The 24,976-nt window shown below is 40.2% G+C and overlaps 1 protein-coding gene across 6 annotated transcripts in view; it reads right to left on the bottom strand.

The window, feature by feature from the left end:
• rnf44 (ring finger protein 44) overlaps positions 1 to 24,976 on the bottom strand; it is a 148,585-nt gene that overhangs the window by 103,292 nt on the left and 20,317 nt on the right. For 2 of the 6 annotated variants that reach the window (XM_067996368.1, XM_067996367.1), the window contains exon 1: positions 5,368 to 5,771. The exons of the other annotated variants lie outside the window; for them this stretch is intronic. The gene's annotated coding sequence lies outside the window, so the exon portion shown is untranslated. Of the gene's footprint in view, positions 1 to 5,367; positions 5,772 to 24,976 lie in introns of those variants that run through there. 6 annotated transcript variants of the gene reach the window in all.

Raw genomic sequence — 24,976 nt, 5'->3', positions numbered from 1 at the left:
TCTGGTCAATCGAACCAGTCACTTGAAGCCACGCAGAAGTGCTGTGGGTGAGATATGCTGTCATATTTCTCTTCCTTCCCTCTGCTGAACACCACAGCATATCTAAGATCAGAAACCAACATCCCACTGTCTGTGATGCAATTATTTTATATTTTTAACATTCCATGCAAAACCTAATTGTAGTACACTTTTTAGATGGAAATGTTAAGGTCAATGAAAAGATTAATATTCAGTGAAACTTTTGAGAAGCAGTGCCTAAACAATCACTGCACTATACCAGAGAGGGTATCTCCAATGTCACAAGCATTCCAAGTACAACTACCAATAAAAAATGTTGGAATGTCTTACTTTTGACTTCTTTACACCACTGCTTTTTAAATATGGTCGGGTGGGGGGGAAGAAAGGTGTATTTAACAAAATAACTAATCTCTTCAAAAAAAGAGCTGAATGTTGTAAACTTGTCTGCCAGTATCAATTTTAACAAAAAAAATGTATCTCACAGTTAATGGAAGTGAAGCAAAACCAAGACAGAAAGAATATTCAGACAAATGAGCATCTGGTGGCAAATATCCAGCCTGCACTCTCATGAATACATACAAAATACATTGCTTCATGTGAAAACATCACTTAAGATGTCTTCACCATCCCACGACTCCTAATATTTGCTCAAAAACGTACAAAGGTCTGAGACACGCAATTTCAGGGCCTCATCTCCTTTGTTCCCCCAACCAGCTGCTGATTCTCTGATCAAGTCTCATGTGACCTCCTGGGTGACACTGCCCACTGGGCCTCTCTTTCATGCACTGTCTGCACTTTAGCAGTGGCAATGGTCATATGGAGTCTCCCTAAGCAACAGCAGCAGGAAACATCATAAAGTGTTAACACAGGACATGGACACTTCAGTCATTGGAAGGGGAAGGGAAGAAAAAGATTAAAAATAAAAATAAGTAAGCTAGTAAAAGGAAAAAAAATTGGGAATGCTTAGTTTCTCAATAGTGCAATGGAAGCACCCCATAGCAGTTGACTGATTAGAAGACTGTTTCTCTATTCCTACATATGTATGTAGATGCTCGACTGTTTTTACCATGTCAAGTATGTTTTGTAAACATTTGAAAACTTGAATGAAATGAGAAAGATATATAAAGGAAGCCTGAAAGATAATAAAAGTAAATGGAAGAAGTATTCTAAAAGTGAAAGTACAAAAAAGCTGATCTAACAGTGTAAAAAAACACCCTTTTTAAAAGGGGATACAAGAAAAGTATGAACAAACAGATGGAAATCTTGTTCACAAAACCATCAGCTCTTTTGAGCAGAGCCATGTTAAAGCTGTGATGGGCAATGTTATGTATAGAAATTACGTACAAAAATTGAACAGGGACCCACTTTTAATAAAGGTCACTGTGGGACAAACGCTATGCTCCTCCTCTTGTTGAAAAAGACATTAACCTTCAAGTCCAAACATTAATTGCTTGGGCTTCCAACACAAATTAAATAAATAAATCAATTAGATGCACCTGAAGAGAGGAAAAAGGAATACACTTACAATTTTGGGGTGCGTATTCTATAGAATACATTGCCAGAAAATCAAAGGTCATAACTTGTTAATGACTCAGGACTAAAAAATAACCAATTTATCAAACTATACCTATGTGGCCCATAATGCGCAACTGAGAAAATGTGGAAGGGGGGGGCGTGGGGGGGAAGGTGTCACAGTTCTAGATCCTATTTTCCTCCTCAAGTAGTTTAGTGTTTAAATTCAGTAAACTTCAGAGTCTAAAAAATGTACATAAGTATTTACTTATACAGAATGTCCCATACTGTTGATGTAAAACCAAAGCAGGTATTCAATTTAAACTGTTAAATGTACACTAAAATCCAAAATTTGTGTGGAGGTAGTAAGATTTTTCCCAGTGTGGTACTCTGAACACAGACAGGCACATTATTTATATAGCTGGAGCAATGACAGAGCTTGTAAACAACATTGCATCTCCTAAACCAGAGCCAGTGCATTCAGCAGTGAATCAGCAAGAGCAAAACCAGAATGCGTATAGATGGGAGACTGTACATATTCCAATGGGAGAGACTCTTTGTACCATGTTCGCACCAGCACTAAACTGTCTCTGACAGACACTAGTGTGAAGAGGTAAGTTTTAATTCATAGTTTTGATAGACCAGCAATACTGATATATTTCCCCTGTGGATTTGTGCCTCTGTGCCACGAATTCCATGTATACTGCTAATAAAGATTATAATAAATTACAAAGGAAAAGAGAAAGTGCATTTGGTGTTATTCAAAGATTAAAGGGATCAAATCTGTGGAGAAAAGTTTTTAATGCTGACAAATACTCACTAGACAGCAAAATCCTGACTCCATCATCTGCTACAGAATTGTTCAGTTAGCTCCCTGCAAATTCACAGCAGATGAGGCAGTCTAGAAACTACACTTCCCAATTTGAGTGGAGGGAAAAAAATCACCGAAAATACAGTTGCAATAAAGGAAATACAGCACGTTACACTAATGATGGTGGATTATTGGTTTTATTTAACAAGTGTGGAAAGAGACATTTCTCAAACACAGTTCCATGTGGCAAGTGGGTTATATAAACATATCCCACATGTGAAATAAAAGCAGAATGCACTGTGGTGATTGTACAATAAACAACACAATCAATAAATCAGACATTTAGGTTGGATTTAAACGTCATCCGGAGTGCAGTATGCAGTATGGACTTTTAGGTGATCATTCAACACAGTGTGCTGTTGTTTTTAAATGTCACTGTGAGAATTATCACCAGCAAGTTTAGCCATGGGATAAACTTTTGTTATACCAAAGATATACGAAATGCATCAGGTATAGAGAATAGATGGCTGATGGTGAGTTTCAAGGTAGTGATTTGCACAGTTTGAACATGAAAAACAATGAAACTGAACTATTAAGTGAAAACTTGCATTTATATAGCACTTTATCCTTAGGACATCTCAAAGCACTTCACTACAAATTTTTTTTTGAGCTTCAGTGATTGTTGTTATGTAGACAAACTCAGCATCCAATCTGCACACAGCAAATGAGAAGAATGACCAGTTAATTTGTTCTGCTGGTGTTGGTTGAGGGACAAACATTGGTAATGACACCGAGAGAACTCCCTACTCTTCTTCAAATAATGTCATGGGATTTTGTATGTCCAGTTAATTCACTCGAACAGGCATACAGAACCTTGATTTAACATCTCATCAAAACATTGGCACCTTTGACAATGCAGCACTCCTTCAGACTTGCATTAAAGTATCGGCCTAGATTACATGCTCAAGTTCTGGAGTGGGGCTTAGACCCTCAACCATCATGTTCAGAGATGAGAGTGCTACCAATTGAGTTAAGCTCACGTTTATAAAACTCACTGCTGGTCTTATCCAATAGTCCATTTCATATAAAAAAAATTGCGACTGTGGTCAATATTGATCATATAAGTAAAAGGGTAATTAAAAATGATCATGCAAGGCCATATACCTTCAATCTCTACGTCACAATAAAAGTATTCATAGTCTGAAGCAAAGAATTTCCATCAGGTAATATGGTTTACACTGCAAATCATAAAGACGCAGCATTCTCAGTGTTGTGTAACCAATCTTACATTACTTGCACAAGAGAAGCCTCCATATGGATAAACAAAGAATATCTACGGTAACTTTAAAATCAATCCAGTCTTATTCCTAAAGTTCAGTAGCCCACAAAAATTTATGAAGTAAATGCAGACCCAACAAATCTTTGCCACAAAATAAAGTGAAAAGTTCTAGGAGAGTAGCATTTACTTAACCATTGTGTAATAGGAAGCAAGGAGCCCCTGCAAAATAGATACATAAATAATATAAATAGGCATGGTCCCCTCAGTGATGATATATGTGCCTGTGCTCCCCCCACCCCCTGCACTTCTTGCCAAATAGTGTCTCTTCTCCCTCCCCCACCCCCTCTCCAAACAGCAACACAGGCGAGATACAGAACAAGTGATACACCTAAGACAGAGTTCTGTTGTTACCTCAGAGAACAGGAGACCAGTTCACACCACACAAGAACCAGGGCAATGCACAAGAGGCGGCTGGATAAAGGGAATGAGGAAGTTGCGGATTAAGGACATTTTTAAAAAGTGGAAATGGAAAATGTTGGTGAATGGGGAATAATGAATTGGGTTTCTTTTGTATATTGGATAGAATGAACTGCCTATATAAGTGTAAATTGCATGCTGCATTTTAAACCCATTTTATTTTAATCACACAAAATCAGAATCTAACTGTGATCAGCACATGAAATGCTTCTCATTTGAGGTAACTGCTCTCTGGGGCACAAGCGATATATAAAATATTGTCAAACTGTTAGAAAACAAAACATGCAGAGTCTTTTTAAAAATAGATCCCAAATGTTTAAAATGTTAAAAATCTTTTTTTAAGCTAAAGGCCATTATTTACTACATAGCATGTTTTGAGTGGAGAAAGATATTTTGCAGAATTTGAGCCAGACTGAAGAATACAATCTCGAATTTGCAACGTAGACAATAAAGGCAACAATCCAGGCTAATACTCGCAATGGAAAAGTAGGATCCCGCTTTTCATCTGGACTGTTAAAAGTTTCTGAAACCCACTGAATCCAAACAGCAGCAGTGAAAACCTGAAGGCCACAGAAAGAATCTCCCTGCAAAGCCTATCACATACCTCAAACCATTTGGTTGTTTTCTAGTTTTTAAAAAATCACTAGCTAAGTTGCATAAAAATAGTTTTTAAAATTATATTTTATAATAATTACACATGCTGGTGTAAAAGGAAACACACCCTTCCTAGAAAATAAATAAATAAATGGCCAAACAGTGCGCTAAAGCTTTGTTGGGTCACTAAAATCTGCCACTCTTGCTCATCTGTAATTACTGTACATCAAACAGCTAGAAGGCCAAGGGCCTTTGTATTCCTCCCAATGCAGACAAAAATGTACAGTTACAATTCAGGCCTAAACACGATCTTAGAGAAATGCAAACGATCCCAGCATTGACCATGCAATAATCCCGATAAATACAAAAAAATAACCGACGCACTAAGTCGCCGCGTAGCCCGAGCAACCACTGAAAGGGAAAAAGGGGGGTTGGGGGGGGGGAATAAGGAAATAAAAATATAAGACAGCACCAACAAAAACAAGGCGGGGGCTGTGATCTGACGGTAGTGCACGAAAAAAAGCACAAACAAAAGCCAGCTTAGGCTGGAGACTCGTATGCAATCGGAGCAAAGCTGGCTTGGTGCAACCTTCGTTCAATGCAAACATACGCCCAAATACTGCTATTCGAAATATGCGCAACACTATGCAAAGCCTTTAAAAGCATTCTCGTATACCTGATTTAGGTTTTTAATCTGACATCACTTTAATCGCTGATCTTGCCCACTTCATCCTCCTTCACCTCTCACTACATGTTCAGTGCTTTCCTATTATCTAAGAGCTCTCTTTCTTTCTCTCGTTTTTTTTCCCTGCTGGTCCTCCAAGGCTCAAAATGGAACCGTCCAGGGGCGTCACCAAACATAAATAGGTAAGTAATCGTGCTCGATTTTCACCAATGCGGTTCTTTCGCGGATCCTTCTTTGCAAGGCGGACTCTCAATTCGTGCATGGAGTGGCCAGCAGACCCAGCGAGCGGGCGCTGCTGGAGAATGCTCCGGGTGGCAATGGGTTGGAGCCGCTGACAGAGGCTCAGTGTACCCCTGACATGTAGATTTCACAGGGACTGCTCACGCTGAAACTGGCTACGATAAACTACGTCGCTGATTGACAGCTCAGCCCAGTGCCCAGATCGGAGGCAAGGGGCTCCACCGACACACAGCGAGAGAGAGAGAGAGACACACACACAGACTGCAGATAGCAGGCAACATCCACTGCCCCACATCAGCTCCACCTTTACTATAGAAGAATTACACAGGCAAAAATATTCAATATCCGTGCTAATATGTCATTTTCTTTTCAGGAAGTGAGTCAAGGCAAGCTGAAGAAGTTTGTTGGCTTACCACAAAGACTGGTTTACTTTTTTTTTGTATTGAATTTTGGTTTTTTCCCCCTTTAATGGGGGAGGGGGGGGAAGACAGTGGCGAAAGTGAACTATAATAATGACTTTTTTAAAAAGTGAAAATAAACTCGATCAGCTGGCTTAGACTGACGTCACATTTTGTTGCTTCATGCAACAAGAACACAACACAGCCTACTGAGCAACTGACACGATAACAACGCCTTCTGTGCATGCCCAGTGGGGAGCTCACATTGCTGGATTATATTTGTAGGTGCTTTTACATTAGGGGTTTGTTTTTGATTTGGTTTTCGGAGCATGACCTTCATCTGCCATTCTCCTTGGGCCCATTGGAAGTGGCTTTCAGGGATCAACACGCTGTGATGCAATTGAATGCCATCACGCTTGTAGCCATGAGAGTTAACTGTATTAAAGTGCCAAAATCTTCAGCTGCACAAGACCTGATGCCAAAAGAGAACAAATTGTCTTTATTTCTAGAAAGGGCAACATCCAAAGTTGTGCTTCTTTAAAGTGTACTTTACAGTTGTTTTCGGTTCTGAGGAGGTTCTGTTTATGGGAACCAGCACAGTGTGTTTAGTGAAGCAGGAAAGAACACCAGATCTGGTGGCAGACTGCTCCACTCTGGATTATATGAGTCTATGTCCTCACTGAGAACAGTGGAGATCGGGCTATTTATAGTGGCAAAAGCGCTCAACCAAAAGAAGACAACTGCAAGTTTGCTTTCAGCTTCTTTATGATCACATTTTGGAATTAAAGTGATTCTTTAGAAAGTTGGGCAACTCCACTGCATCCAGATGGTCAGATACAAACTTGCATTTATATATGCACCTTTAACATAAACGTCACAAGATGCTTCACAGATGTGCAATAAAAAAGGACCAAGCCAAATGAGGAGATATATGGTGTGACCAAAAGCTGGGTGAAAGAGATGGTACTAAGGAGGGTCTGAAAGGAGGAGAGAGTGGTGGAGTGGCAGAGGGAATTTCAGAGCGTGGGTTTTATGCAGCTGAAGGCATGCCTACCAATAGTGAAGCAAAGATGGAGTGGGGTGGGGAATGCATAAGCAGTCAGAAATAAGACAAACAAAAGAGTTCGGGAGGAGGTTACAGAGATACAAGGGAATCGGTGGCATAGGTACGGAGTTTGTGGCAGGGATTAAATGGCTTTGGTCTTCCTAATATTTATCTGGAGGAAATTGTGGCTCATCTAAGGCTGGTAGGGGAGAGTGAGGCCCGATGATGCTGACGTGGTCTAGCCAGATCTTGTGATGGAAATTTGAAGTACTATTGTAAGTAATTTGAGAGAAGAGGTTTTTTTTCCAGGAATGGATGCAGAAGGGGGTTGAGGGACATGGATGGTGAGGGTTATAAGGTTGTTGGAGATCACTTTGTAAATGATCGGGGCCGAGAGAGAAGAGGGGCCAAGACAGTAGGCACAGTCAAGGGTGTGTCATCAATACTGGTAGGGAAGTTTTTCCGGTTGGGGGGGGGGGTGGGGGGAGAACTTTGCGAGGACATGAAAGTAGTGAATTCAGGGGAAAGGAGGCAAAAGAATCGGCAATGGAAATTTAAATTTAAACAGATGAGTCATCGCTCAGTGCAGAGGCTGAAAGCGGGTGAGGAACAGGATATTTTGGGGAGAAACTTGGATGGGGCTGGTAGGGTGGCAGTATGAGGATTTTAAAGGAGATGAGAGGGGTAGAACAAGGTGAGGTAGTTAAAGGAAGAGAAGGTACTGGTGGAATAGCGGGAAAGATCAAAGTGTGACTTGGTGATAATGGCCACACTGCCACCGTGGCGCTCTGGTTTGGGGGGGGGGGGGGGGTAGATACTGGTGGAAAGTATAGCCAGGCAGGAGGCTTTGGTAAGGGGCAAGGTGTCACCATCCATAAGTTAAGTTTTAGTTAAAGCCAGGGTGTCAACGCAATCATCCACAATAAGGTCCTGGATGGCAAAGGCCTTGTTCGTGTGTGAATGGACATTCTGGGGGGAAACGTGGAGTGGGACGGTGATTGTTGATCTGCTGGGAGAGTCCAAGAGGGTAGTGGTAGGAAGGAGGTTGCCAGAGGTAGCCGCCAGCGGGCATGTTGGGTGGGAAAGTTGGTGAGAGAGGAGGAGGCAGTTGGGGTTTCTATTCATAAGGAGGCAGCAACTGGTACTTTGCTGGGAAGCTGTGGGCTTATTCAAGGGGGATTCAATCCTGGGATGGCGGCATGAGTGTAGGAAGACAGAAGAGTAGTGATGGTAGGGTAGGGATTGGGATTGGGATTGGGGAGGAACGTATCTGAGAGGGGAGAAATGAAAAGTTACATGACTGGATGACAGGAAGGGGAGGACACAGGAGAGAAGGGCCTGGGAGGGGCCAAGAGAAACAAAAAGTTATATAGTTAGGAAACTACAAATTTCCTGTCATTTGCTGTGAGTTTGTTAAGTAGCTGATTAAGAAGATTATTTCCTTTCATGCCATTTTGCTCCTTGCACCCCAAAAATCTCTCTATTACATACTGTGCATTGGTTAGCTATTCCTCAACCAAGACAGTAGTCAGGCAGCCCGTTCTAGGCCTTTGCCAAAACTGCTCTGGAATTGAGACGAACAGAGTGCATTACATTACTTAATTCAAGCTATTGGATAATTCCCTTTTTTTAAAAAAACACAAAAAACTTTGAACGATCAGAAGTAGACTGTACTAATTATTGCCCTTGAACTTATAGAAGTGACCTCACATGAGACAATTCAGCAGCCACAGTCAGAGAGTCTCATTTTAATGAGTGAATCCAAATTCAAATCTTGGGCTCAATTAATTTTCACGGTAAAGCTTCCACGGGTCTACAAAGAGTCTAGGTCGTTCTAGCCGAGTCATCGGAGAGAAACCTAGCGAGAGAAAAGGCTGTTCCTATAACTATTAAACATAGCCTCTTTTTTTGAGTGGCCTGACAGAGATATTCACAAATTACAAAGAATCACAAGCCATTTGGCCTGACTGATATGTGCTGATGTTTATGCTCCATATGAGAAAACAAGAAAACAGAACAAGTCCAGCCCTTTCAACAGGATGTTGTAAATGTTGAAGATGGAAGGCGCAGCACCAAATAAAAAGCCCAGTTTCATATCTTTTGTCCATTCTAAACACAAAGTCACCTTTTAACAGTTAACAGCAATGGCCTTGAGCTGTTGTCACTTCCTGGATATTACAGCCAAATAATCATAAGTTTATTATAGACTAGATAGGATCATATTGCCTACTTTTTTGAAATTGCAATTTGGTTAAAAGCAATAACATATTCAAAATACACAATTACAAAAATAGCTTCCTTCATGCCAGAAGTAGAAGAGAATTTATATTCTGACTGTCAAGGAATACCAGCATTCACCTTAAGAACATAAGAAATAGGAGCAGGAGTAGGCTATATGGCCCCTCGAGCCTGCTTCGCCATTCAATAAGATAATGGCTGATCTTCAACCTCAACTCCACTTTCCCGCTCGATCCCCGTAATCCCTTGATTTCCCCCAGAGTCCAAAAATCTATCTATCTCAGCCTTGAACATACTCAATGACTCAGCATCCACAGCCCTCTGGGGTAGAGAATTCCAAAGATTCACAACCCTCAGTGAAGAAATTCCTCTTCATCTCAGTCTTAAATGGCCGACCCTTATCCTGAGATTATGCCCCCTAGTTTTAGATTCCCCAGCCAGGGGAACCATCCTCTCAGCAACTACCTTGTCAAGCCCCTCAGAATCTTGTGTTTCGATGAGATCAATTCTTATTCTTCTAAACTCCAGAGAATATAGGCCCATTCTACTCAATCTCTCCTCATAGGACAACCCCCTCATCCCAGGAATCAATCCAATGAACCTTCATTGCAACGCCACCGATAAGGAGACCAAAACTGTACACAGTACTCCAGATGAGGCCTCACCAAAGCCCTCCACAATTTTAGTAAGACTTCCTTACTGTTGTACTCCAACCCCCTTGCAATAAAAGCCAACACGCTATTTGCCTTCATAATTGCTTGCTGTACCTGCATGCTAACTTTTTGTGTTTCTTGTACGAGGACACCCAAATCTCTCTCAACACCAACATTTAATAGTTTCTCACCATTAAAAAATATTCTGTTTTTCTATTCTTCCTACCAAAGTGAATAACTTCACATTTCCCCACATGATACTCCATCTGCCACCTTCTTGCCCACTCACCTAACCTGTCTATATCCCTTTGCAGACTCTTTCTGCCCTCCTCACAGCTTACTTTCCCACCTAGCTTTGTATCGTCAGCAAACTTGGATACATTACACTCGGTCCCTTCATCTAAGTCATTAATATAGATTGTAAATAGCTGAGGTCCAAGCACTGATCCTTGCAGCACTCCACTAGTTACAGCCCGCCAACCTGAAAATGACCATTTATCCCTACTCTCTGTTTTCTGTCCATTAACCAATCCTCAATCCATGCTCATATATCACCCCAAACCCCATGAGCCCTTATCTTGCGTAACAACCTTTTATGTGGCACCTTATTGAATGCCTTTTGAAAATCCAAATATACTATATCCACTGGTTCCCCTTTATCCACCCTGCTAGTTACATCCTCAAAAAACTCTAATAAATTTGTCAAACACAATTTTCCTTTCATAAAACCATGTCGACTCTGCCTAATCATATTATGATGTTCTAAGTGCCCTATTACCACTTTCTTAATGATGGATTCCAGCATTTTCCCGATGTCAGGCTAACTGGCCTGTAGTTCCCTGTTTTCTCTCTCCTTCCTTTCTTGAATAGCAGGGTTACATTTGCTACCTTCCAATCCATGGGGACCATTCTAGAATCTAGGGAATTTTGGAAGTTCATAACCAATGCATCCACTATTTCTGCAGCCACCTCTTTTAGAACTCTAGGATGTAGGCCATCAGGCCCAGGGGATTTATCAGCTTTTAGTCCCATTAGTTTCTCCAGCACATTTTCTCTACTGATATTAATTACTTTAAGTTCCTCACTCTCATTAGGCCCTTGGTTCCCCACTATTTCTGGTATGCTATTTGTGTCTTCTACTGTGAAGACAGATACAAAATATTTGTTTAACGTCTCTGCCATTTCATTATTCCCCATTATAATTTCTCCTGTCTCAGCCTCCAAGGGACCAACGTCCACTTTTGCTACTCTCTTCCTTTTTACATACTTGTAGAAGCTCTTACAATCCGTTTTTATATATCTAAGTAGTTTTCTTTCATATTCTATTTTCTCCCTTTTTATCAATTCTTGGTCATCCTTTGCTGGTTTTGTAAAACTTTCCCAATCCTCAGGCTTACTACTCTTCTTGGCAACATTATAGGCCTCTTCTTTTAATCTGATACTATCCTTAACTTCTTTAGTTAGCCACGGATGAATCACTTATCCCATGGAGTTTTTATTTTTGAATGAAATGTATATTCATTGAGAATATTGAAATATTTCTTTAAATGTTTGCCACTGCTTATCTAGCATCATGCCTTTTAATCTAATTTCCCAATCTATCATAGCCAACTCGCCCCTCATACCTATGTAATTGGCTTTATTTAATGTAAGGAGTCGCACAACACCAGGTTATAGTCCAACAGCTTTATTTGAAATCACAAGCTTTCGGAGCTTTGCTCCTTCGTCAGGTGAAGTGAGGAGTTGCATAAAGGCACAGCATATATAGTCAGAGAACAATGCTTGGTGATTACCGATAATCTTTCTAACTGCCCTTTATCACACCTTGGCAGAGAGATAATCACAGCAATCAAAGGAGTGTACAAACAGGTTAGTCAGGGAAACATTACATCCAAGAATACTGAGGTGGGGAACCAGGGAACCCCTAGCTTTTGTCGCGACACTACAGGGTTCCTACAAAAACTCAGCACCCACGGACCAGTTGAACCAGGAACACTTCTCACCACGATGGACGTCTCGGCACTCTACACCAGCATCCCCCACGACGACGGCATCGCTGCGACAGCCTCAGTACTCAACACCAACAACAGCCAATCTCCAGACGCCATCCTACAACTCATCTGCTTCATCCTGGATCATAATGTCTTCACCTTCGACAACCAATTCTTTACCCAAACACACGGAACAGCCATGGGGACCAAATTCGCACCCCAATACGCCAACATTTTCATGCACAAGTTCGAGCAGGACTTCTTCACTGCACAGGACCTCCAATCAACACTATACACCAGATACATCGACGACATTTTCTTCCGATGGACCCACGGCAAAGAATCACTGAAGAGACTACATGATGACATCAACAAGTTCCATCCCACCATCAAGCTCACCATGGACTACTCCTCAGAATCGGTTTCATTCTTGGACACACGAATCTCCATCAAAGACGGGCACCTCAGCACCTCACTCTACCGCAAGCCCACGGACAACCTCACGATGCTCCACTTTTCCAGCTTCCACCCTAACCACGTCAAAGAGGCCATCCCCTATAGACAGGCCCTGCGAATACACAGGGTCTGCTCAGACGAGGAGGAACGCGATGGACACCTACAGACGCTGAAAGACGCCCTCGTCGATAGACAGTTCCAATGGGCCACAGCGAAAAATCGCATAGACCTCCTCAGAAGACAAACACGGGACACAACCAACAGAGTACCCCTCGTCGTCCAGTACTTCCCCGGAGCGGAGAAACTACGCCATGTTCTTCGCAGCCTTCAACATATCATCGATGACGACGAGCACCTCGCTAGGGCCACCCCCACGCCTCCACTACTCGCCTTCAAACAGCCACCCAACCTCAAACAGACCATCGTTCGCAGCAAATTACCCAGCTTTCAGGAGAACAGCATCCACGACACCACACAACCCTGCCATGGCAACCTCTGCAAGACATGCCAGATCATCGACACAGATACCACCATCACACGAGAGGACACCACCCACCAGGTACATGGTTCATATTCCTGTGACTCGGCCAACGTTGTCTACCTCATACGTTGCAGGAAAGGATGCCCCGGAGCATGGTACATCGGCGAGACCATGCAGACACTGCGACAACGGATGAATGGACACCGCACAACAATCGCCAGACAGGAAGGTTCCCTCCCAGTCGGGGAACACTTCAGCAGTCAAGGACATTCAGCCTCCAATCTTCGGGTAAGCGTTCTCCAAGGCGGCCTTCGAGACACACGACAACGCAAAATCGTCGAGCAGAAATTGATAGCCAAGTTCCGCACCCATGAGGACGGCCTCAACCGGGATCTTGGGTTCATGTCATGCTACATGTAACCCCACCTGACGTAGAGTCATCCAGACTCAAGTCGTAGTTGGCTTGTTCTCCATACACAGATGCGGCCGGACCTGCTGCGATTTCCAGCAAAAAAAAAGTTATCTGTTTTTAATACAAACCCCAGCATCTGCTACATTTGACCCCTCGTGACCCCACCTCAGTATTCTTGGATGTAATGTTTCCCTGACTAACCTGTTTGAACACTCCTTTGATTGCTGTGATTATCTCTCTGCCGAGGTGTGATAAAGGGCAGTTAGAAAGATTATCTGTAATCACCAGGCATTGTTCTCTGACTATATATGCTGTGCCTTTATGCAACTCCTCACTTCACCTGACGAAGGAGCAAAGCTCTGAAAGCTTGTGATTTCAAATAAAGCTGTTGGACTATAACCTGGTGTTGTGCGACTCCTTACATTTGTCCACCCCAGTCAATCACCGGCATCTCCACATCATGGCTTTATTTAAGTTTAAGACTCTAGTTTCTGTCTCAAGTACGTCACTCTCAAACTCAGTGAAATTCTATCATATTATGGTCACTCTTCCCCAGAGGATCCTTTACTGTGAGATTACTAATTAACCCTGTCTCATTACACAATACAAGATCTAAAATAGCCTGTTCCCTGGTTGGTTCCATGATGTATTGTTCTAGGAAACTGTCTTGAATGCAGTCTATGAACTTGTCCTCCAAACTACCTTTGCCAATTTGATTTGTTCTATCTATATGAAGATTAAAGTCCCCCACAATTTTCACATTAACTTTGTTATAAGCCCCTATTATTTCTTGATTAATACTCCGTCCAATGGTATAGCTACTGTCAGGGGGCCTATAAACTATTCCCACCAGTGTTTTCTGCCCCTGGTTATTTCTTATTTCCAGAAATACTGATTCTACTTCCTGATCCTCTGAGCCAAGATCCTTTCTCACCTCTGTCCTTATGTCATCCTTTATTACCAGGGCTACACCCCCTCCTTTTGCATTCTGCCCGTTCACCTTGATGAACATATAAAGCTTTAACCAGAATTTAACAATATTTGGCAAGTGATTTCCTGTCCTCATTCCCTGGATTCTTTTCCAAACAGGCTAGCATTCTGTATTTGAAAATCAACCGGTCACCTTAATATTTTTTTGAATGTTGGATTTTCACAAAACTTGATAAAAGAATTGTTTCCTTCTAATGTTCGGCAAATTGGTAACAACATTGAATTGTACAACATTCATCTATACAACAACACACATTGAGTTCGGAGCTCAATTTGGTTAAAGACTCCTTTAGGTTTTACCCATTGTCAAATGATCCTCTCAAAGTGTCCATTTATGCTTATGTAATAACAAACTCAACAGTGGAGAATTTAAAAAAAAAAATCCATTTCTGAAAATGTAATGTAACTTTTTTTTTGCTAATTTTCTCCTCTTCTCACCTGAAAATAATGACTCCTACTGTTCCATGAGTGCTGAAAACTATCCAGCATATCACCCAAGTGGTTATTCTTCATGTGCGAGCCTGGTAAGTTTTGGCAGGATATTTTGTCATGGCAGCATCACAGTGCGCTAATCCTGTTCACACACAAAATCCACATGTACACTTGCCAGTAGAGGGTTGGGGAAGGTGGGGGTGGGCAGGGAAGGAGCTGAATCTAATTGTAGCAACCCTACCACTGCCTTGACAGAGATCAACTTTAGAACATGGGATTTTCTGCTTTGCATAAGATTTTTCTTATGAATTGAACCACAACCCAAAGTGCCATCCTCCATATGTTTTTTTTATATATGTTACAAAAATAATCCATGAAACTTCCTATTTATGCATAATTGGATTCTGTATATAAAATCCACATGGAAATCCATATATAAACATTCCACTGTCACAGTTTGTTGATACACCAATCAAAATAAATCGAAGTTCTTTTTGGAAAAAAAAGTCATTTTTTCTAATGCCCAAAAGATTTGAAACAAAAAAAGTTCAGAAGGCTACATATTTCACAGTAACATTATTAAATGTATCCACTGCGTTAGTTTTATGTCTTTCAATATCTTCATTAATGTTTTGACTTAAAGCTCTCACCATCTTCCATAAACCTGGGCTTGGACTTAATATTTTTGCCCTGAGAGTGACTCTGTTAGCAAAAGGCAGATTCTGCAGTCTGAGGATGTGAAGTGTGCCCAATTTCCAAGGATATATCAAAGGCATCTAAACTAGCCAAATGATAGAATGCTTCTCAGTCTCTAACAAAACCTTTTTTTTTCCCAAAATTATTTGAACAAAAGCCAAGGACAAATTTGAAAAACTTTATTCAAGTAAAATTTATATTGTGTTTTTTTTAAATTGGGAGAGCAAAGATAGATTTTAGATAGATAGATATGACTTACATACACAAATTTGCGTCTTACCACTCTGCACAACATGTAGTTAAAAACCAAGTCTCACTAAAACTTACTGTGAAAATTAATGGGGAATTTTGTGCCAATGTGGACTGCAAGGGTGAGTTACATGAAAGTCCTTTTTCTTCTTCTGATAAGGCCCAACTTCAAACAATACATGAAATTACATATTCCCCACACCTCTTCCAGGATTCAGTGGCACCCAGGAATTCAAGGTTGTCCAAAAATGCTTACATTCAAAAAAAATATACATAATTTGCCTTCACATCCTTAAAAAAAATTGGTAGGCAACATGATAATTTAACTTCACCTTCAGAATACAAACACAACTTTCACAATACATGACTCTTCCATTTTTCTACCCAGGCTGTCCCAAAGCTACCAACCACCAAACTTTTCTGTTTGAAATTGAAGTGCCACTGGGTTCAGTGCCACAGAACTTTTAAATCACAGCTGAGCCTTCTCACAGTTGAATAAATATTGTGAATACATCTATTCAGCAACATTTCCACAATTTTAGGAGTGCATAGATGCAAGAGCAGAGAACCACCATTATACTCCCACCTTAATTGTCTCAGGGAGGCTCTGAATAGATATCTGCAAAAATAATGTTAAATATTATAGTGCTAAATATTATAATTCTAAATTCTGCAAATGTGCAGGACCCCAACGCCTAACATTGTCACTCAATATTTGAATAAACTTTATTATATTTCTATTTGTACTTATGCAGCTTTCAAAAGGTTAATTATTAGTGGCAGCAGAGATGGGTGGATAAAAACAATAAATTGACAGGTGCTTCTGGAACAGGGAGAGGGCAAGGATCTCTCCTGCCTCATCTCAATACGGGTTCTGGGAAAATAAACATCCAATAATGGCAAAAACCTCTAAAAACAAAAATGGCTAATTCCATTTACATTTCCTCAGAGAAGACCCTCCTTGCCGGAGATTCTGCCTGTGCCACTGCTCTGAAATTGATGTACGCTTGGTTAAATAAATTTGTATATTAGTAATCTGTGAATCAAATTCACCTTGACAGTGGAATCATGAAGAGTCATGTATTGTGAAAGTAGATCGAATCGGGCCAGGACCTACTCCGTTAATGGTAGGGTGTTGGGGAGAGTTATAGAACAAAGAGATCTAGGAGTACAGGTTCATAGCTCATTGAAAGTGGAGTCACAGGTGGATAGGGTGGTGAAGAAGGCATTCAGCATGCTTGGTTTCATTGGTCAGAACATTGAATACAGGAGTTGGGATGTCTTGTTGAAGTTGTACATTAGTAAGGCCACACTTGGAATACTGTGTACAGTTCTGGTCACCCTATTATAGAAAGGATATTATTAAACTAGAAAGAGTGCAGAAAAGATTTACTAGCTTGCTACCGGGACTTGATGGTTTGACTTATAAGGAGAGGTTGGATAGACTGAGACTTTTTTCCCTGGAGAGTAGGAGATATAGGGGTGATCTTATAGAAGTCTATGAAATAATGAGGGGCATAGATAAGGTAGATGGTCAAAATCTTTTCCCAAAGGTAGGGGAGTCTATAACGAGGGGGCATAGATTTAAGGTGAGGGGGAGAGATACAAAAGGGTCCAGAGGGGCAATTTTTTCACTCAAAGGGTGGTGAGTGTCTGGAACGAGCTGCCAGGGGCAGTAGTAGAGGCGGGTACAATTTTGTCTTTTAAAAAGCATTTGGACGGTTACATGGGTAAGATGGGTATAGAGGGATATGGGCCAAGTGCAGGCAATTGGGACTAGCTTAGTGGTATAAACTGGGCGACATGGACATGTTGGGCCGAAGGGCCTGTTTCCATGTTGTAAACTTCTATGATTCTATGATAACTGTATATTTGTGTTGGAAGAAATATCTTAAATGTGGCTTTTACAACTGTTTTGCATGGTGTTTGCTTGCTGCACTATCAGAAAAATAATTTAGTTTTGGTAATTAACTTAATTTACCTTCCAGTTGCGTTACTCATTACAGATAACAAAATAATTCCTCTGGTAGTTAGTGTTACTGGAAAAGCCAGAGCCAACACAAAACCAAAACATTTCTGATCGTTATTTCTGTTAACCGTCGAGGCAGGCAATCAAGCAATAAAGTACAACTGAGCAAGAACGACAGTAATTCAATGGAAAACTCTATTGTTAATACAGATAACTGCAACAGAATGTTATAATGAGGAAACAATTCAAAAACTAAAGAATCAAATTGACTTTTCCTGTGCTAATTAGGACATTAGTATGCAATAAATTTTATTACAGCAATGAGGAAAAAAGGCTTTCAAAATCCATTCATTCCTCCTTCTTGTCAAAGATACTTAGACAAATAACCACCATTCATAAAGACATATGCGAGAAGCATTTAACATCAAAGCAAGTACAGGAACAATAGGGTGATCCACACAGAACAAGGGATTACAAAACTGCTGGGTTATGGGAAACAGTTAGCTGAGAAGCTGGCAGTGAGAAATTCAATGTCAGTGGGAAGCCCATATTCTGAGGTTTTAGAACCATTTCTGCTTGAAGCACTTCTGTGATATAAAGCACTGTGTAAATGAGTTACTGGACTGGGTTACACTGAACTTTTATTCATCCTGTCTTTCCTGAAGGCACTGAAGGGTAGTTTTTCAAATATGCAGCATGCTTGCCATTTTCTGATTTGTACTGCCAGTGGGTGAGGTTTACTGCCACCATCATGTACTCAGAACATGATTCCCACTGACTTTTTTTTGGACACTAAGGGAATCAAGGGCTATGGGGATAGGGCGGGAAAGTGGAGTTGGGGTCGAGAATTAGCCATGATCTTATTGAATGGCGGAGCAGGCTCGAGGGGCCGTATGGCCTACTCCTGCTCCTATTTCTTATGTTCTTATGTTCCTTTCTGGGATGTGGTTTCACGGCTGCCCTCTGGTACCTCACCCAACTGCCCTAGCTTCATGCGAGTGTATGGACAGCAAGTTTTGGCATATTTTTTGACTATGGAGGCATCATTGTTGAATCTGATCAGTCCTCATCCAAGGTCCACACACACCTTCTCCAGCAGGAATCAACAGCTAGAAGCCAGGAACAGGTATCTGGCTAATTTCACACCCCCTCCTCCTCACGCACAGGAGCACTCAGGCTAATTGTAGCACCGTGATGCTGCTCTGCTGATATGAATTAATTCAGCACAGACCAGGGATCAAAACTGTGACCATTCCTTGTCTTCATGGCTCAGTTCCACACTCGTGCACCATCCAAATAGGTCTGATACAGGAGATTAGTACTTTGACAACTCTAACAGCACCTCCAGAGTAAAATGAGAAATTGAGCAATTGCAGGTTTTTCTTTCAGTTAATTCAGAGGACACTGCTGACCAAGAAGTGTGTGCTAGTTTGTAACATTTGCCCAGCTCCACTATACAACATATACCAGAAGAAAGTTACAATAGGCTTCTTCGATGGCTCAGTGAATGTATGCAGTGATTAGCTGAGGCAAACAGACCAGCAATGTTCCAAGTTTGAACCCTGGTCTGTGCTGAGTTAGCTGTCAGCCAGAATGGCAGTAGGAACATTATAATTGGCTAGGTCAGGGAAGGGGGAAAATCAACCAGGGTTCTCGACTCTTGATCACTAGCCAGCAACTCCTGCTGAAAGTGTGCAAGTGTAATGATGTGTCTAGGTTCACACACAAATACTGGCCATTGGGTGGAGAACTGGAGGATGACTAGCAGCCATCGAACTCTACCCCAACAAGGAGGAAAGTAAAGGAAAAGGAGAAAAAAAGAGAAAAAATAATGGCAAGATAAAAACGTTATTGTAAATTATAACCAACCTTATGGTCAGAAAGCAAATGCATCACATGAAATTTAGAAACAAGTAACCTTTAGCTGCAGGTCGATTGGTTCTGATTATATGCATTGAATAGTCACAGCTCTCGCCAGTGTAAACCGTAAAAATCAAAAGAAGCCAATACAGAAATCCAACCACTGTTTTGATGGATCTACTCCATTTTGCCCAATAAATAAATCTTACAGTTACAGAATGGACATTTTCTACAGCAGCATTGACAGGAATCTTAATAGATAGAAAATTTCCTTTGCGCAAGACCTTCTTAGTACCATTCCAAATTACTGATTACAAACTTCAAAATTTATCAGCTGCAGGAGATCGATGTCAATTTGTTTTGGTCAGATTTAAACAATATTTAGCAGTAATTCACACATCATTCAATATTGTACCCAAAGTGAATACCTCACTACACAAAGAGACTGTGGAATGCAGTGACAATGAGTTCTATGGATTCATAGGGTACAGGTTAATGTACACTTTAACCTCATCAGCAGCTTAACAGTTTTGAGAAATTAGATCCTACATGTTCATTTTTTAGTTTTGTTGCAAAGTGTCTGATTATTAGATCACAGTTCAACTAAAATATTTTAAAATACCTGTCAGAATCTTTCAAACATTTGTTGATTGTGAACCAAATTCAGTTTCAAATTTAGGTCATGATGATAGCTGTAAATTTGTATTGGGAGAATTCTCTCAGAAATTAGGTTTATGGCTATATCAGCTCCATTCTTCTACTTCTTGGATTTGTTAACTGCTTTTTCATTATCTCCGATTCCAATCCAATCTTTCACAGGATCTTAAAATTATGGAACTCCTTAATTCCTTCAATTTTCCCTTCCTCCTATAATGCACAGGTTCCCAAACTACTATGGAGATCTTTTCTTAACAGGACCACCTAATCATTATTTGTCGATTGATCTTGTTTTATCTTTTTTCTCCTATCTGTCATCCATCCTAATACCTCCTTATGTGGCTCAGTGTGAAATTTTGTTTGATAACGCTCTTGTGAAGTGCCTTGGGACATTTTATTATGTTAAAGGCACTATATAAATGCAAGTTGTAGTTGTTGTTGTTGTTGTTCTCCTCCTCCTCCTCCTCCTCCTCCCTTGCCAAACCCGGTAGTCTTTTGCACTATAGACTTTGGATCTTCATCAAGGATTCTAATTTTGTTCATAAAAGTAGAACTACAGGACACCTAGGCAGCAATCTACATGACTCTAACCTCACATTCTATATTGGGTAACACAAGCTTTTGTTGGACTGAATGAAAAAAGTTGACCTATTAATAAAGAGCTAGGGACAAGCCAGTGGTATATAAAGGTGATTAAACATGGTCAAAATGGTTTGTATTTGCCTTTGATGTGCCTCCTGTACAGTGCCCATCAACTTCAAATCTTTTCCTTTGGATTGTATAGCAGTAAAGCAATTCATTGTCCTCACTACAAGTATTTAGTGCTTTCCATAATATCCATGTGATTCACAATTATAATTAATCATAATCTTTAAATTGGTCAGTTAACTTTTCAATGATAAGTAAAATAAGCTGTCAAGAAATATTTAAATTTGTAACAATGAAAGAGAAAGAGAGAGAGAATGAGATAGAGCGAGAGAAAGGAAGAGAGCAAGAAAGAAAGAGAAAGAGAGAAGAGAACGTGAGAGAGAGACAGATTGGAATAGAGAGAAAAATGGGATTAGGGAGGTAATTCCAGATAGTGGGACCCAAACATCTGAAGACACAGTTGTCGATTGTGACATGAAGGGAGGAGGATGTGCAAAAGGCCAACAAAATGAAGGTTATAAAAATATGGAGGGGTTGTTGAAACAAAAGTCCAAAACAAATTCACTTGTGATGCCAAACCGTCATGAATAACTGTTACTTGAATTAATTAGCACAGTAAATATTGGAAAAACTGATAATGTATGTATTATCTATCGAACAATTACCACTTTGTATAGTTACCTCAGGGTGGCAGTTTTTTTTGTGCAACCACATTTTCAGATTCTTTTAATTGCATTGAGAGGAGTTGCTAGATAACCATGGAATACTGTTTTTTTTTCATTCCATGTAGGCCAAATTTCCTCATGATTCCAAATTTATCCATCAAATGTATTATTTATACTGCTGTTGAAAAAGACGAGTTTGTAAAAAAGTTTCAATAGCTTTATTCTTGTCACACATTTTGAATTCTGTTGTGAAATTCTGTCCATAACATCATTGTATTGTGGGGGTGGGGAGGAATGTCATTGCTTCTGCCTCATTAGTGTACCTTGGGTAACAGTCCAGTGACATTATGACCATTTTAGTGCCCCAACTGGTGCCTCAGTTCAGATCAGCTAACTCCTGCTCTACTACCTAGTGCAGGACAAATGTTGGCTAGCCACTGTTTCACGTTTTAATAAATTAAAATTTCAATCACCTCCATTACTGCTGGTCTAGGGTCACAATGAGTTTCCCTCTCCCCTCCCTCCTATGGTGGCTCCACCAAATTAGGCAAGAAAAAAATATAATTTTTGCTGTGCCATCTCAAGTCATTTGCTAGACATCAAACTGCTGTCACGGCTGTGAGGAACTCATTGAAATTAATCCATTCATATTCTTGTAAATAGACATGTAAAATAGGACCATGCACAACCATCATCTTGTTTTTAGGGTACTGGAATACACTAACACACAATACTAAACAGATTCAACTCTGCCTTCCAATTTCTGGTTATGGGCCAACATAAAAGGTTCACAGAATTGCAAATACACTATGAATTAGCACTTGCTGAATATAGAACTTTTCTTTGTTTTCAGTCTCAAATGCTCCAGCCACTTTGTTTCCTTCAGATACATTATGGGTTGTCACAGGCATGAATATTTAGTAGTTTAATTATTGGCCACAGCACTGGTGAAATACTTTAAGCCTAGTTATTGAATAATAGATCTATTTTTAAAATTAAGATTATGCAGTTATGAAGGCGTGTCTAAAAGTAGATTCAGTTATATTGTTGATCTATGAGGTCGAAGGTCAGGTGGAGCAGCAAACCAAAAATAACTAATTAAATAAATTTAGGTTCAATTATCAAATTGTAGGCTTTGGTTGGTTTGGCCTTTCTTAAAAACAAAACCAAAACAAACCAGCACCTTTTGGCACTGGGACAAAATGTTTGTTTATGTATACGTAGTATCACTTTATCTCCAAGGGTGTGTTAGAGCAATTGTGGGACCAAGTGGCTACTGTCTATCCCCAGCAGTCTAATTAGGACTGACCACTTCATAATGATGCAATCATGTGGTGTGCAGCTGAAAATGTCATTAGTTCTTATTTATACTCCTGGCCATTAGATCAGTTCCATTTACACTAAGTAACCTGGGGGGAAAAAAAACACTGCTGATCTTAAAAGACTCAAATTTAGGTCCTTCTGAACCTGAAGTTAGAAGCAATGCAAACGGTCACCACCAATTTAAAACCTCAAAAGAGAGGGACTGGTTGGTGCAACCAGTTAGCACGTTGTCCTTTCATCACCAAGTCCTGGGCTTAAATCCAGCCCAGATTAATAGAATGAAAGCTTCTTCTCTCTGTCAGCCGTAAAAGTTGTAAGTGACAAGACTGACAAATTTCAACCCAAGCCCAGGAGGTAAAGCGGCACTATGTGTAAAAAAAACTTGTGTCATGGCACAAGTATCAGAGAACCATAAGGATACATAGGAAATGGAAAATTCAGTGGTGTAGGAGAGATTGCTGTTCTGAGGCAGGCATTAAGACACAGGCAAACAGGCAATTGCAAATCTGTAGTCCGTTTTACACCCTAACCAATTTTCTTCTCCATTTATATCTTGTCCAAGCTATATATGACTATTGGTTACTCCTCCTAATTTCTCTTTCTTTAGCTTAGCATCCATTTCTGTCTCTTATGTCTCTGTGAAACGTCTTCAGATGTTTTTTCTGCATTACAGATGCTGTATAAATGCAAGTTGTTGCTGTTGGTGCTGACAAAGGGAAAAGTTGTTCCATTTCTCCAGTACTGACAGAAGAACATAACCGGCATCTCCACATCATAAGAAATAGAAGCAGGAGTAGGCCATACGGCACCTGGAGCTCCTCCACCATCACTAAGATCAAAGCTGATCTTCTACCTCAACTCTACATTCCTCATATTGATGCTTGTACAACTTTGTTGTATTGATGCAGTTTTCTATATTGCTACCAGATTTCCACAATATGATGTGGTTAATCTTGGGTCTTTGCAATGAATAAATGTTGTTCTTTTTCCTAACTAGACAGCTGCCAATATACATAATAATCATCAAGCCATTCACCAGGTTTATAGTTTTGAGCATTTAAAAAAGCTGTGTCTCGTGTCTGCTAATTGTGTAGCATCTGACTATTGACAGACCAACGTTTAATCTGGCTGTCAAGATGTTGGCCTATTGACGAGAACTAATAAATTACTCACAGTGGCGCAAGCTTCCTTTAAATGATGCATCGTTATTAAATTGTGACCCAATGACATCTGCCTCAAAATTATCAGCAAATTGAATTGGTCTTTTCTGGCTTTATCATGCAAATCCCATTTGCCTTCTTCAGTGGTTCTGATGTTCATTAATTCCCAACGCTTTCCCATCACTGTTCATATACAACAGGTGCAGGGCAGTAAAATCCAAAGGATCCCGGCAGGGTCCCAAGGAACAGATCTGAAAACACCAATTGTTTAAACCAAATAATATCTTGAAATTTTACATACAACGGGCCTTGGAAAATAAATAATAAAAATTTATACCCACATTTGCTGCAACTTAAAATCAGGAAATAAATAATTTATTTCAAAAATACACTATTTCAGATGTTCTTAATCTGGTAAAAGAAATGAATTGTTTATTAAAGAGTACAGAATTGAGTTTACTTCATGTACTCCATCACAATTAGGTATGAAGAAGATAGTGCTTAAACTTTGAATAGTGTTTATTTGATACATGTAGTTGTCTGAAGATCTTATTTTAAATACTACACATTTGAGTAAGTGTTGACTGGCCTTCACCCCCAAATTAAAGAGTGTCTCTACTCTGTACTGTGTTGGTAATGTGTGTACAGTGAGCTCATTTCTTTCTGTATTGGAAGTTTGTAAAAGTTCCTTTATATTAGAATTTAAATGATAAGCATGTACATCTATACTTGTGTTATGTGTAAATTGCTCAACCACGTGTTTCACCATGGTTGTTTTCAGACTTATAATTTAGTGGGATGCCCGAATACAGGGCTCAGGAATAGAACAAAAAAGTCATCCATTTTAATACAGCAGTTTCAATAAGGCAAAACTCCAGTGATGAAGGATCAGAGATCCGAGATCCATGTAAAGGACAGCATTGTGTTTTATGTTTAAATTTAAAGTTAATGATTTATTGTCTTTCATAAAATTTGCTGGTTTCCCTTTTTCAGTGATTGGCCAGTGAAGTTCAGTCAGGTATTGTATTTAAATGGTT

The sequence above is a fragment of the Heptranchias perlo genome, chromosome 14 (genome assembly GCF_035084215.1).
Source record: "Heptranchias perlo isolate sHepPer1 chromosome 14, sHepPer1.hap1, whole genome shotgun sequence".
Lineage (NCBI taxonomy): Eukaryota > Metazoa > Chordata > Chondrichthyes > Hexanchiformes > Hexanchidae > Heptranchias > Heptranchias perlo.
The sequence above is the reverse complement of the archived record's forward strand: the minus strand, read 5'-3'. Positions and strand labels throughout refer to the sequence as shown.